We start from the raw sequence: 14255 nt of genomic DNA, 5'->3' as shown, positions 1-14255 counted from the left end.
GGGTGCTGTAACCCCCGAAAGTACACTCCAGTCCAAACCAAAAAAAAAATTATTTTCTGTGTTTGTGAATTGTGTGCGCAGTAGCCGCACGTGCATCAACAAAGTAGTGCCAAGCGTGCGCCTGTGTCATAAGTAAAGGGCCGGCTGGCTTGACCGTTAAGGGTGCTGTAACCCCCGAAAGTACACTCCAGTCCAAACCAAAAAAAAAATTATTTTCTGTGTTTGTGAATTGTGTGCGCAGTAGCCGCACGTGCATCAACAAAGTAGTGCCAAGCGTGCGCCTGTGTCATAAGTAAAGGGCCCGCTGGCTTGACCGTTAAAGGGTGCTGTAACCCCCAAAGTACACTCCAGTCCAAACCAAAAAAAAAATTATTTTCTGTGTTTGTGAATTGTGTGCGCAGTAGCCGCATGTGCATCAACAAAGTAGTGCCAAGCGTGCGCCTGTGTCATAAGTAAAGGGCCGGCTGGCTTGACCGTTAAAGGGTGCTGTAACCCCCAAAGTACACTCCAGTCCAAACCAAAAAAAAATTTATTTTCTGTGTTTGTGAATTGTGTGCGCAGTAGCCGCACGTGCATCAACAAAGTAGTGCCAAGCGTGCGCCTGTGTCATAAGTAAAGGGCCGGCTGGCTTGACCGTTAAAGGGTGCTGTAACCCCCGAAAGTACACTCCAGTCCAAACCAAAAAAAAAATTATTTTCTGTGTTTGTGAATTGTGTGCGCAGTAGCCGCACGTGCATCAACAAAGTAGTGCCAAGCGTGCGCCTGTGTCATAAGTAAAGGGCCCACTGGCTTGACTGTTAAAGGGTGCTGTAACCCCCAAAGTACACTCCAGTCCAAACCAAAAAAAAAATTATTTTCTGTGTTTGTGAATTGTGTGCGCAGTAGCCGCATGTGCATCAACAAAGTAGTGCCAAGCGTGCGCCTGTGTCATAAGTAAAGGGCCGGCTGGCTTGACCGTTAAAGGGTGCTGTAACCCCCAAAGTACACTCCAGTCCAAACCAAAAAAAAATTTATTTTCTGTGTTTGTGAATTGTGTGCGCAGTAGCCGCACGTGCATCAACAAAGTAGTGCCAAGCGTGCGCCAGTGTCATAAGTAAAGGGCCGGCTGGCTTGACCGTTAAAGGGTGCTGTAACCCCCGAAAGTACACTCCAGTCCAAACCAAAAAAAAAATTATTTTCTGTGTTTGTGAATTGTGTGCGCAGTAGCCGCACGTGCATCAACAAAGTAGTGCCAAGCGTGCGCCTGTGTCATAAGTAAAGGGCCGGCTGGCTTGACCGTTAAAGGGTGCTGTAACCCCCAAAGTACACTCCAGTCCAAACCGAAAAAAAATTATTTTCTGTGTTTGTGAATTGTGTGCGCAGTAGCCGCACGTGCATCAACAAAGTAGTGCCAAGTGTGCGCCTGTGTCATAAGTAAAGGGCCGGCTGGCTTGACCGTTAAAGGGTGCTGTAACCCCCGAAAGTACACTCCAGTCCAAACCAAAAAAAAAATTATTTTCTGTGTTTGTGAATTGTGTGCGCAGTAGCCGCACGTGCATCAACAAAGTAGTGCCAAGTGTGCGCCTGTGTCATAAGTAAAGGGCCGGCTGGCTTGACCGTTAAAGGGTGCTGTAACCCCCGAAAGTACACTCCAGTCCAAACCAAAAAAAAAATTATTTTCTGTGTTTGTGAATTGTGTGCGCAGTAGCCGCACGTGCATCAACAAAGTAGTGCCAAGTGTGCGCCTGTGTCATAAGTAAAGGGCCGGCTGGCTTGACCGTTAAAGGGTTCTGTAACCCCCAAAGTACACTCCAAACCAAAAAAAAATATATTTTCTGTGTTTGTGACTTGTGTGCACTGTGGCTGCACGTGCATCAACAAAGGAGCAGCGCCAAGCGTGCGCCTGTGTCCCATAAGTAAAGAGCCGGCTGGCTCATTTCTTAAAGGGTGGTGTAACCCACAAAGTGCACTACTCTCCAGCAAAAATAAAAAAATATTTTCTGTGTTTGTGTGCGCTTTAGCCGCACGTATATATATCAATATAACATAAATGGAGGACCAAACTTTCTCTGATAAAAATAAAATAGGGAAAGATCAAGAACCACTTCCTACTAGTGCTGTTGCTGCTGCTGGGAGTTGTTCATCATCCCAGAGAGGAAGTAGGAACATCACTACTTTTACTAAACAATTGACCCTCCAACAGTCCCTAGCGATGAGGATGAAGTACGACAGCAGTTATCCTGAAGCAAAACGTATAACTGAGGCCTTGACTGCTATGTTGGTGTTAGACGTGCGTCCGGTATCCGACATTAGTGCAGTGGGATTTAGACAATTGATGGAGGTAGTGTGTCCTCGGTTCCAAATCCCGTCTAGATTCCACCTGCATCCTCAAAGCAGCAGCGACAAGCGTGCGTCTGTCTGTTAAAGGGTGGTGACACCCTCAAAGTGTGCTACACAAACAATTAAAATATTGTTCTTTTTTTTTCTGTCTTTGTGAAATGTGTGGGCTGTAGCCGCACCTGCATCCTTAAAGCAGCAGCGACAAGCGTGCGTCTGTCTGTTAAAGGGTGGTGACACCCTCAAAGTGTGCTACACAAACAATTAAAATATTGTTCTTTTTTTTCTGTCTTTGTGAATTGTGTGGGCTGTAGCCGCACTTGCATCCTCAAAGCAGCAGCGACAAGCGTGCGTCTGTCTGTTAAAGGGTGTTGTAACTCTCAAAGTGCTCCAAAAAATCAAAAATTTTTTTTTAATGTGTTTGTGACTTGTGTGCGATGTAGCCACACTTGCATCCTCAAAGCAGCAGCGACAAGCGTGCGTCTGTCTGTTAAAGGGTGGTGACACCCTCAAAGTGTGCTACACAAACAATAAAAATATTCTTCTTCTTTTTTCTGTCTTTGTGAATTGTGTGGGCTGTAGCCGCACCTGCATCCTTAAAGCAGCAGCGACAAGCGTGCGTCTGTCTGTTAAAGGGTGGTGTAACTCACGAAGTGCTCCAAAAAATAAAAAACTATTTTTTTTATGTGTTTGTGACTTGTGTGCGATGTAGCCGCACTTGCATCCTCAAAGCAGCAGCGACAAGCGTGCATCTGTCTGTTAAAGGGTGGTGACACCCTCAAAGTGTGCTACACAAACAATTAAAATATTGTTCTTTTTTTTTCTGTCTTTGTGAATTGTGTGGGCTGTAGCCGCACTTGCATCCTCAAAGCAGCAGCGACAAGCGTGCGTCTGTCTGTTAAAGGGTGGTGACACCCTCAAAGTGTGCTACACAAACAATAAAAATATTCTTCTTCTTTTTTCTGTCTTTGTGAATTGTGTGGGCTGTAGCCGCACCTGCATCCTTAAAGCAGCAGCGACAAGCGTGCGTCTGTCTGTTAAAGGGTGGTGTAACTCACGAAGTGCTCCAAAAAATAAAAAACTATTTTTTTAATGTGTTTGTGACTTGTGTGCGATGTAGCCGCACTTGCATCCTCAAAGCAGCAGCGACAAGCGTGCGTCTGTCTGTTAAAGGGTGTTGTAACTCTCAAAGTGCTCCAAAAAATCAAAAAAATTTTTTTAATGTGTTTGTGACTTGTGTGCGATGTAGCCACACTTGCATCCTCAAAGCAGCAGCGACAAGCGTGCGTCTGTCTGTTAAAGGGTGGTGACACCCTCAAAGTGTGCTACACAAACAATAAAAATATTCTTCTTCTTTTTTCTGTCTTTGTGAATTGTGTGGGCTGTAGCCGCACCTGCATCCTTAAAGCAGCAGCGACAAGCGTGCGTCTGTCTGTTAAAGGGTGGTGTAACTCACAAAGTGCTCCAAAAAATAAAAAACTATTTTTTTAATGTGTTTGTGACTTGTGTGCGATGTAGCCGCACTTGCATCCTCAAAGCAGCAGCGACAAGCGTGCGTCTGTCTGTTAAAGGGTGGTGACACCCTCAAAGTGTGCTACACAAACAATAAAAATATTCTTCTTTTTTCTGTCTTTGTGAATTGTGTGGGCTGTAGCCGCACCTGCATCCTTAAAGCAGCAGCGACAAGCGTGCGTCTGTCTGTTAAAGGGTGGTGACACCCTCAAAGTGTGCTACACAAACAATTAAAATATTGTTCTTTTTTCTGTCTTTGTGAATTGTGTGGGCTGTAGCCGCACCTGCATCCTTAAAGCAGCTGCGACAAGCGTGCGTCTGTCTGTTAAAGGGTGGTGACACCCTCAAAGTGTGCTACACAAACAATTAAAATATTGTTCTTTTTTTTTCGGTCTTTGTGAAATGTGTGGGCTGTAGCCGCACCTGCATCCTCAAAGCAGCAGCGACAAGCGTGCGTCTGTCTGTTAAAGGGTGGTGACACCCTCAAAGTGTGCTACACAAAGAATAAAAATATTCTTCTTCTTTTTTCTGTCTTTGTGAATTGTGTGGGCTGTAGCCGCACTTGCATCCTCAAAGCAGCAGCGACAAGCGTGCGTCTGTCTGTTAGAGGGTGGTGTAACCCTCAAAGTGTGCTCCACAAACAATAAAAATATTCTTTTTTTTTTTCTGTCTTTGTGAATTGTGTGGGCTGTAGCCGCACTTGAATCCTCAAAGCAGCAGCGACAAGCGTGCGTCTGTCTGTTAAAGGATTACATCGGTGACAGCATCCAAGTAGGCATGTCAGACAGTCCGTACCTGTACTGGCAGGAAAAAGAAGCAATTTGGAGGTCCCTGTACAAACTGGCTCTATTTTACCTGAGTTGCCCCCCCTCCAGTGTGTACTCCGAAAGAGTGTTTAGTGCAGCCGGGAACCTTGTTAGCGAAAGGCGTAGGAGGTTGCTTCCACAAAATGTGGAGAAGATGATGTTCATAAAATGAATGATCAACTCTTCCAGGGAGACCAGCCTCCAGAACGTACAGAGGGACCTGTGGTTCCAGCAGGGATGAATTAATACTCTGTGAGGATGAGGATGTACATAACACTGAAGAGGGTGAGGAATCTGTGGATGAGGAGGATGAGGACGACTTCTTGCCTCCGTAGAGCCAGTTTGTGCAGGGACAGATTAATTGCCAGCTTGTTTTGTGGGGGCCCAAACGAACCAATCATTTCAGCCACAGTTGTGTGGCAGACCCTGGCGCTGAAATGATTGCTTTGTTAAAGTGTGCATGTCCTGTTTATACAACATAAGGGTGGGTGGGAGGGCCCAAGGACAATTCCATCTTGCACCTCTTTTTTTTCTTTGCATTATGTACAGTTTGGGGCCTAGTTTTTCAATGCCATCCTGTCTGCCACTGCAGTTTCACGCCTAGATGGGTCACGTGTTTGTGCCGCCCACTCGTGTCGCTTAGCATAGTCATCCAGCTACCTCGGTGCAACCTTTTGGACATAAAAACACTATTGTGAGGTGTGAGGTATTCAGAATAGACTGGAAATGAGTGGAAATTAAGGTTATTGAGCTTAATAATAGCATAGGAGCAGAAAAACCTACAAATTCTGTGATTTTAGCTGTTTTTATGCTTTTTTTCAAAAAAATACAGATCCAAAACACAAAACCCAGAACCCAAAACACGGAAGGGTGGTTTTGGCAAAACCAATCCAGATCCAAAACACGAAGAAAGATCCAGATCCAAAACCAAAACACAAAACACGAAAAGTGGCCGGTGCACACCCCTACTTTATACCCTACTGTCCAAAGACTGTCCCCTCTACCCTCCCCTATGCTTTATTCCCCAGTGTCCACAGACTATGCCCTCTAACCCCTTCTATACTTTATTACCCAGTGTCCACAGACTGTGCCTTCTAACCTCCCCTATGCTTTATTCCCCATTGTACACATACTATGCCCTCTAACCCCTTCTATAGTTTTTTCCCCAGTGTCCACAGACTAAGCCCTCTGACCCTTTATATGCGTTATACCCTACTGTCCAAAGACTGTGCCCTCTACACTCCCCTATGCTTTATTCCCCAGTGTCCACAGACTATGCCCTCTAACCCCTTCTATACTTTATTACCCAGTGTCCACAGACTATGCCCTCTAAACTCTCCTATGCTTTATTCCCCATTGTACACATACTATGCCCTCTAACCCCTTCTATAGTTTTTTCCCAGTGTCCACAGACTATGCCCTCTGAACTATTATATGCTTTATACCCTACTGTCCAAAGACTGTCCCCTCTACCCTCCCCTATGCTTTATTCCCCAGTGTCCACAGACTATGCCCTCTAACCCCTTCTATACTTTATTACCCAGTGTCCACAGACTGTGCCTTCTAACCTCCCCTATGCTTTATTCCCCATTGTACACATACTATGCCCTCTAACCCCTTCTATAGTTTTTTCCCCAGTGTCCACAGACTAAGCCCTCTGACCCTTTATATGCGTTATACCCTACTGTCCAAAGACTGTGCCCTCTACACTCCCCTATGCTTTATTCCCCAGTGTCCACAGACTATGCCCTCTAAACTCCCCTATGCTTTATTCCCCAGTGTCCACAGACTCTGTCATCTGACCCTTTATATGCTTTGTTCCCCAGTTTCTACAGACTGTACATTCTAACCTCCCCTATGTTTTAATCACCAGTGTCCACAGACTATGCCCTCTAACCCCATCAATTCATTATACCCTACGGTCCACAGACTGTGCCCTCTAACCTCCCCTATGCTTTATTCCCCAGAGTCCACAGACTCTGCCCTCTAACCTACCCTATGGTTTATTCCCCCGTGTCCACAGACTGTGCACTAAAAAATCTCCTATGCTTTATTCCCAAAGTCAACAAAGTGTGCCCTCTAACCTCCCCTATGCTTTTTTCCCCAGTGTCCACAGACTATGCCCTCTAACCTTCCCTATGCTTTATTCCCCAGTGTCCACAGACTATGCCATCTAACCCCTTCTATACTTTATTACCCAGTGTCCACAGACTGTGTCTTCTAACCTCCCCTATGCTTTATTCCCCAGTGTCCATAGATTATGCCCTCTGACCCTTTATATTCTTTATACCCTAATGTCCACAGACTGTACCCTCTACCCTCCCCTATGCTTTATTCCCCAGTGTCCACAGACTATGCCCTCTAACCCCTTCTATAGTTTATTACCCAGTGTCCACCGACTGTGCCTTCTATCCTCCCCCATGCTTTATTCCCCAGTGTCCACAGACTGTGCCCTCTAACCCCTTCTATGCTTTATTCCCCAGTGTCCGCAGACTGTGCCTTATAACCTCCCCTATGATTTATTTCCCTAGTGTCCACAGACTATGCCCTCTAACCCCTTCTATACTTTATTACCCAGTGTCCACAGACTGTGCCTTCTATCCTCCCCTATGCTTTATTCCCCATTGTACACATACTATGCCCTCTAACCCCTTCTATAGTTTTTTCCCAGTGTCCACAGACTATGCCCTCTGAACTATTATATGCTTTATACCCTACTGTCCAAAGACTGTCCCCTCTACCCTCCCCTATGCTTTATTCCCCAGTGTCCACAGACTATGCCCTCTAACCCCTTCTATACTTTATTACCCAGTGTCCACAGACTGTGCCTTCTAACCTCCCCTATGCTTTATTCCACATTGTACACATACTATGCCCTCTAACCCCTTCTATAGTTTTTTCCCCAGTGTCCACAGACTAAGCCCTCTGACCCTTTATATGCGTTATACCCTACTGTCCAAAGACTGTGCCCTCTACACTCCCCTATGATTTATTCCCCAGTGTCCACAGACTATGCCCTCTAAACTCCCCTATGCTTTATTCCCCATTGTACACATACTATGCCCTCTAACCCCTTCTATAGTTTTTTCCCAGTGTCCACAGACTATGCCCTCTGAACTATTATATGCTTTATACCCTACTGTCCAAAGACTGTCCCCTCTACCCTCCCCTATGCTTTATTCCCCAGTGTCCACAGACTATGCCCTCTAACCCCTTCTATACTTTATTACCCAGTGTCCACAGACTGTGCCTTCTAACCTCCCCTATGCTTTATTCCCCATTGTACACATACTATGCCCTCTAACCCCTTCTATAGTTTTTCCCCAGTGTCCACAGACTAAGCCCTCTGACCCTTTATATGCGTTATACCCTACTGTCCAAAGACTGTGCCCTCTACACTCCCCTATGCTTTATTCCCCAGTGTCCACAGACTATGCCCTCTAAACTCCCCTATGCTTTATTCCCCAGTGTCCACAGACTCTGTCATCTGACCCTTTATATGCTTTGTTCCCCAGTTTCTTCAGACTGTACATTCTAACCTCCCCTATGTTTTAATCACCAGTGTCCACAGACTATGCCCTCTAACCCCATCAATTCATTATACCCTACGGTCCACAGACTGTGCCCTCTAACCTCCCCTATGCTTTATTCCCCAGAGTCCACAGACTCTGCCCTCTAACCTACCCTATGGTTTATTCCCCCGTGTCCACAGACTGTGCTCTCTAACCTACCCTATGCTTTATTCCCCAGTTTCCACAGACTTTGCCCTCTAACCTCCCCTATGTTTTATTTCCCAGTGTCCACAGACTGTGCACTAAAAAATCTCCTATGCTTTATTCCCAAAGTCAACAAAGTGTGCCCTCTAACCTCCCCTATGCTTTTTTCCCCAGTGTCCACAGACTATGCCCTCTAACCTTCCCTATGCTTTATTCCCCAGTGTCCACAGACTATGCCATCTAACCCCTTCTATACTTTATTACCCAGTGTCCACAGACTGTGTCTTCTAACCTCCCCTATGCTTTATTCCCCAGTGTCCATAGATTATGCCCTCTGACCCTTTATATTCTTTATACCCTAATGTCCACAGACTGTACCCTCTACCCTCCCCTATGCTTTATTCCCCAGTGTCCACAGACTATGCCCTCTAACCCCTTCTATACTTTATTACCCAGTGTCCACCGACTGTGCCTTCTATCCTCCCCCATGCTTTATTCCCCAGTGTCCACAGACTGTGCCCTCTAACCCCTTCTATGCTTTATTCCCCAGTGTCCGCAGACTGTGCCTTATAACCTCCCCTATGATTTATTTCCCAGTGTCCACAGACTATGCCCTCTAACCCCTTCTATACTTTATTCCCCAGTGTCTACAGACTGTGCCTTCTAACCTCCCCTATACTTTATTCCCCAGTGTCGACAGACTCTGCCCTCTAACCTACGCTATGGTTTATTCCCCAGTGCCCACAGACTGTGCTCTCTAACCTACCCTATGCTTTATTCCCCAGTGTCCACAGACTGTGCCCTCTAACCTCCCCTATGCTTTATTCCCCAGTGTCCACAGACTATGCCCCCCTAACCCCTTCAATGCTTTATACCCTACTGTCCACAGACTGTGCCCTCTAACCTTCGCTATGCTTTATTCCCCAGTATCCACAGACTCTACCCTCTAACCTACCCTATGGTTTATTCCCCAGTGTTCAAAGACTGTGCCCTCTAACCTCCCCTATGCTTTATTCACCAGTATCCACAGACTATGCCCTCTAACCCCTTCTATACTGTATTACCCAGTGTCCACAGACTGTGCCTTCTAACCTCCCCTATGCTTTATTCCCCATTGTACATATACTATGCCCTCTAACCCCTTCTATAGTTTTTTCCCCATTGTCCACAGATTATGCCCTCTGACCCTTTATATGCGTTATACCCTACTGTCCACAGACTGTGCCCTCTACCCTCCCCTATGTTTTATTCCCCAGTGTCCACAGACTATGCCCTCTAACCTCCCCTATGGTTTCCTCCCCAGTGTCCACAGACTTTGCTCTCTAACCTCCCCTATGCTTTATTCCCCAGTGTCCACAGACTGTGCCCACTAACCTCCCCTATGCTTTATTTCCCAGTGTCCACAGTCTGTGCTCTCTAACTTCCCTTAGGATTTATTCCCCAGTGTCCACAGAACTATGCCCTCTAACCCCTTCTACACTTTAATCCCCAGTGTCCACAGACTATGCCCTCTAACGTCCGCTATGCTTTATTCCCCAGTGTCCACAGACTATGCCCTCTAACCTCCCCTATGCTTTGTTCCCCAGTGTCCACAATCTGTGCTCTCTAACCTCCCCTATGCTTTATTCCCCAGTGTCCACAGACTGTGCTCTCTTACCTCCCCTATGCTTTATTCCCCAATATCCACAGACTGTGCCCTCTAACCTCCCCTATGCTTTATTCCCCAGTGTCCACAGTCTGTGCTCTCTAACCTCCCTTATGATTTATTCCCCAGTTTCCACAGTACTATGCCCTCTAACCCGTTCTATACTTTATTCCCCAGTGTCTACAGACTGTGCTCTCTAACCTCCCATATGCTTTATTCCCCAGTGTCCACAGACTGTGCCCACTAACCTCCCCTATGCTTTATTCCCCACTGTCCACAGTCTGTGCTCGCTAATCCCCCCTATGCTTTATTCCCCAGTGTCCACAGTCTATGCCCTCTAACCCCTTCTATACTTTATTCCTCAGTGTCCACAGACTGTGCACTAAAACCTCTCCTATGCTTCATTCCCAGTGTCAATAGACTGTGCCCACTAACCTCCCCTATGCTTTATTCCCCACTGTCCACAGTCTGTGCTCGCTAATCCCCCCTATGCTTTATTACCCAGTGTCCACAGACTATGCCCTCTAACCCCTTCTATACTTTATTACCCAGTGTCCACAGACTGTGCCTTCTATCCTCCCCTATGCTTTATTCCCCATTGTACACATACTATGCCCTCTAACCCCTTCTATAGTTTTTTCCCAGTGTCCACAGACTATGCCCTCTGACCCATTATATGCTTTATACCCTACTGTCCAAAGACTGTCCCCTCTACCCTCCCGTATGCTTTATTCCCCAGTGTCCACAGACTATGCCCTCTCACCCCTTCTATACTTTATTACCCAGTGTCAACAGACTGTGCCTTCTAACCTCCCCTATGCTTTATTCCCCCTTGTACACATACTATGCCCTCTAACCCCCTCTATAGTTTTTTCCCCAGTGTCCACAGACTATGCCCTCTGACCCTTTATATGCGTTATACCCTACTGTCCACAGACTGTGCCCTCTACCCTCCCCTATGCTTTATTCCCCAGTGTCCACAGACTATGCCCTCTAACCTCCCCTATGCTTTATTCCCCAGTGTCCACAAACTATGTCATCTGACCCTTTATATGCTTTATTCCCCAGTGTCTGCAGACTGTACATTCTAACCTCCCCCATGCTTTAATCACCAGTGTCCACAGACTATGCACTCTAACCCCATCAATTCATTATACCCTACTGTCCACAGACTGTGCCCTCTAACCTCCCCTATGCTTTATTCCCAAGAGTCCACAGACTCTGCCCTCTAACCTACCCTATGGTTTATTCCCCAGTTTCCACAGACTGTGCTCTCTAACCTACCCTATGCTTTTTTCCCCAGTTTCCACAGACTTTGCCCTCTAACCTCCCTTATGTTTTATTTCCCAGTGTCCACAGGCTGTGCACTAAAAAATCTCCTATGCTTTATTCCCAGTGTCAACAAAGTGTGCCCTCTAACCTCCCCTATGCTTTTTTCCCCAGTGTCCACAGACTATGCCCTCTAACCTTCCCTATGCTTTATTCCCCAGTGTCCACAGACTATGCCATCTAACCCCTTCTATACTTTATTACCCAGTGTCCACAGACTGTATCTTCTAACCTCCCCTATGCTTTATTCCCCATTGTACACATACTGTGCCCTCTAACCCCTTCTATACATTTTTCCCCAGTGTCCATAGATTATGCCCTCTGACCCTTTATATGCTTTATACCCTAATGTCCACAGACTGTACCCTCTACCCTCCCCTATGCTTTATTCCCCAGTGTCCACAGACTATGCCCTATAACCTACCCTATGATTTATTCCCCAGTGTCCACAGACTGTGCTCTCTAACCTCCCCTATGCTTTATTCCCCAGTGTCCACAGTCTGTGCTCTCTAACCTCCCATAGGATTTATTCGCCAGTGTCCACAGACTATTCCCTCTAACCTCCCCTATGCTTTATTCCCCAGTGTCCACAATCTGTGCTCTCTAACCTCCGCTATGCTTTATTCCCCAGTGTCCACAGATTGTGCTCTCTTACCTCCCCTATGCTTTGTTCCCCAATATCCACAGACTGTGCCCTCTAACCTCCCCTATGCTTTATTCCCAAGTGTCCACAGTTTGTGCTCTCTAACCTCCCTTATGATTTATTCCCCAGTGTCCACAGAACTATGCCCTCTAACCCCTTCTATACTTTATTCCCCAGTGTCCACAGACTGTGCTCTCTAAACTCCACTATGCTTTATTCCCCAGTGTCCGCAGACTGTGCCCACTAACCTCCCCTATGCTTTATTCCCCAGTGTCCACAGTCTGTGCTCGCTAATCTCACCTATGCTTTATTCCCCAGTATCCACAGACTAAGCCCTCTAACCCCTTCTATACTTTATTCCTCAGTGTCCACAGACTGTGCATGAAAACCTCTCCTATGCTTTATTCCCAGTGTCAATAGACTGTGCCTTCTAACCTCCCCTATGCTTTTTTGCCCAGTGTCCACTGACTATGCCCTCTAACCTCCCCTATGCTTTATTCCCCAGTGTCCACAGACTATGCCCTCTAACTCCTTCTATGCTTTATTCCCCAGTATCTCCAGACTGTGCCTTCTAACCTCCCCTATGCTTTTTTCCCCAGTTTCCAGACTGTGCCCTCTAACCCCTTCTATGCTTTATTCCTCAGTGTTCATAAACTGTGCCCTCTAACCTCCCCTATGCTTTATTCCCCAGTGTCCACAGACTATGCCCTCTAAACCCTTCTATACATTATTACCCAGTGTCCACAGACTGTGCCTTCTAACCTCCCCTATGCTTTGTTCCCCATTGTACATATACTATGCACTCTAACCCCTTCTATAGTTTTTTCCCCAGTATCCACAGACTATGCCCTCTGACCCTTTATATGCTTTATACCCTACTGTCCACAGACTGTGCCCTCTACTCTCCCCTATGCTTTATTCCCCAGTGTCCACAGACTATGCCATCTAACCCCTTCTATACTTTATTACCCAGTGTCCACAGACTGTATCTTCTAACCTCCCCTATGCTTTATTCCCCATTGTACACATACTGTGCCCTCTAACCCCTTCTATACATTTTTCCCCAGTGTCCATAGATTATGCCCTCTGACCCTTTATATGCTTTATACCCTAATGTCCACAGACTGTACCCTCTACCCTCCCCTATGCTTTATTCCCCAGTGTCCACAGACTATGCCCTATAACCTACCCTATGATTTATTCCCCAGTGTCCACAGACTGTGCTCTCTAACCTCCCCTATGCTTTATTCCCCAGTGTCCACAGTCTGTGCTCTCTAACCTCCCATAGGATTTATTCGCCAGTGTCCACAGACTATTCCCTCTAACCTCCCCTATGCTTTATTCCCCAGTGTCCACAATCTGTGCTCTCTAACCTCCGCTATGCTTTATTCCCCAGTGTCCACAGATTGTGCTCTCTTACCTCCCCTATGCTTTGTTCCCCAATATCCACAGACTGTGCCCTCTAACCTCCCCTATGCTTTATTCCCAAGTGTCCACAGTTTGTGCTCTCTAACCTCCCTTATGATTTATTCCCCAGTGTCCACAGAACTATGCCCTCTAACCCCTTCTATACTTTATTCCCCAGTGTCCACAGACTGTGCTCTCTAAACTCCACTATGCTTTATTCCCCAGTGTCCGCAGACTGTGCCCACTAACCTCCCCTATGCTTTATTCCCCAGTGTCCACAGTCTGTGCTCGCTAATCTCACCTATGCTTTATTCCCCAGTATCCACAGACTAAGCCCTCTAACCCCTTCTATACTTTATTCCTCAGTGTCCACAGACTGTGCATGAAAACCTCTCCTATGCTTTATTCCCAGTGTCAATAGACTGTGCCTTCTAACCTCCCCTATGCTTTTTTGCCCAGTGTCCACTGACTATGCCCTCTAACCTCCCCTATGCTTTATTCCCCAGTGTCCACAGACTATGCCCTCTAACTCCTTCTATGCTTTATTCCCCAGTATCTCCAGACTGTGCCTTCTAACCTCCCCTATGCTTTTTTCCCCAGTTTCCAGACTGTGCCCTCTAACCCCTTCTATGCTTTATTCCTCAGTGTTCATAAACTGTGCCCTCTAACCTCCCCTATGCTTTATTCCCCAGTGTCCACAGACTATGCCCTCTAACCCCTTCTATACATTATTACCCAGTGTCCACAGACTGTGCCTTCTAACCTCCCCTATGCTTTGTTCCCCATTGTACATATACTATGCACTCTAACCCCTTCTATAGTTTTTTCCCCAGTATCCACAGACTATGCCCTCTGACCCTTTATATGCTTTATACCCTACT

Source organism: Taudactylus pleione, unplaced genomic scaffold (assembly GCF_031769625.1).
Source record: "Taudactylus pleione unplaced genomic scaffold, aTauple2 ptg000154l, whole genome shotgun sequence".
Lineage (NCBI taxonomy): Eukaryota > Metazoa > Chordata > Amphibia > Anura > Myobatrachidae > Taudactylus > Taudactylus pleione.
The sequence above is the reverse complement of the archived record's forward strand: the minus strand, read 5'-3'. Positions refer to the sequence as shown.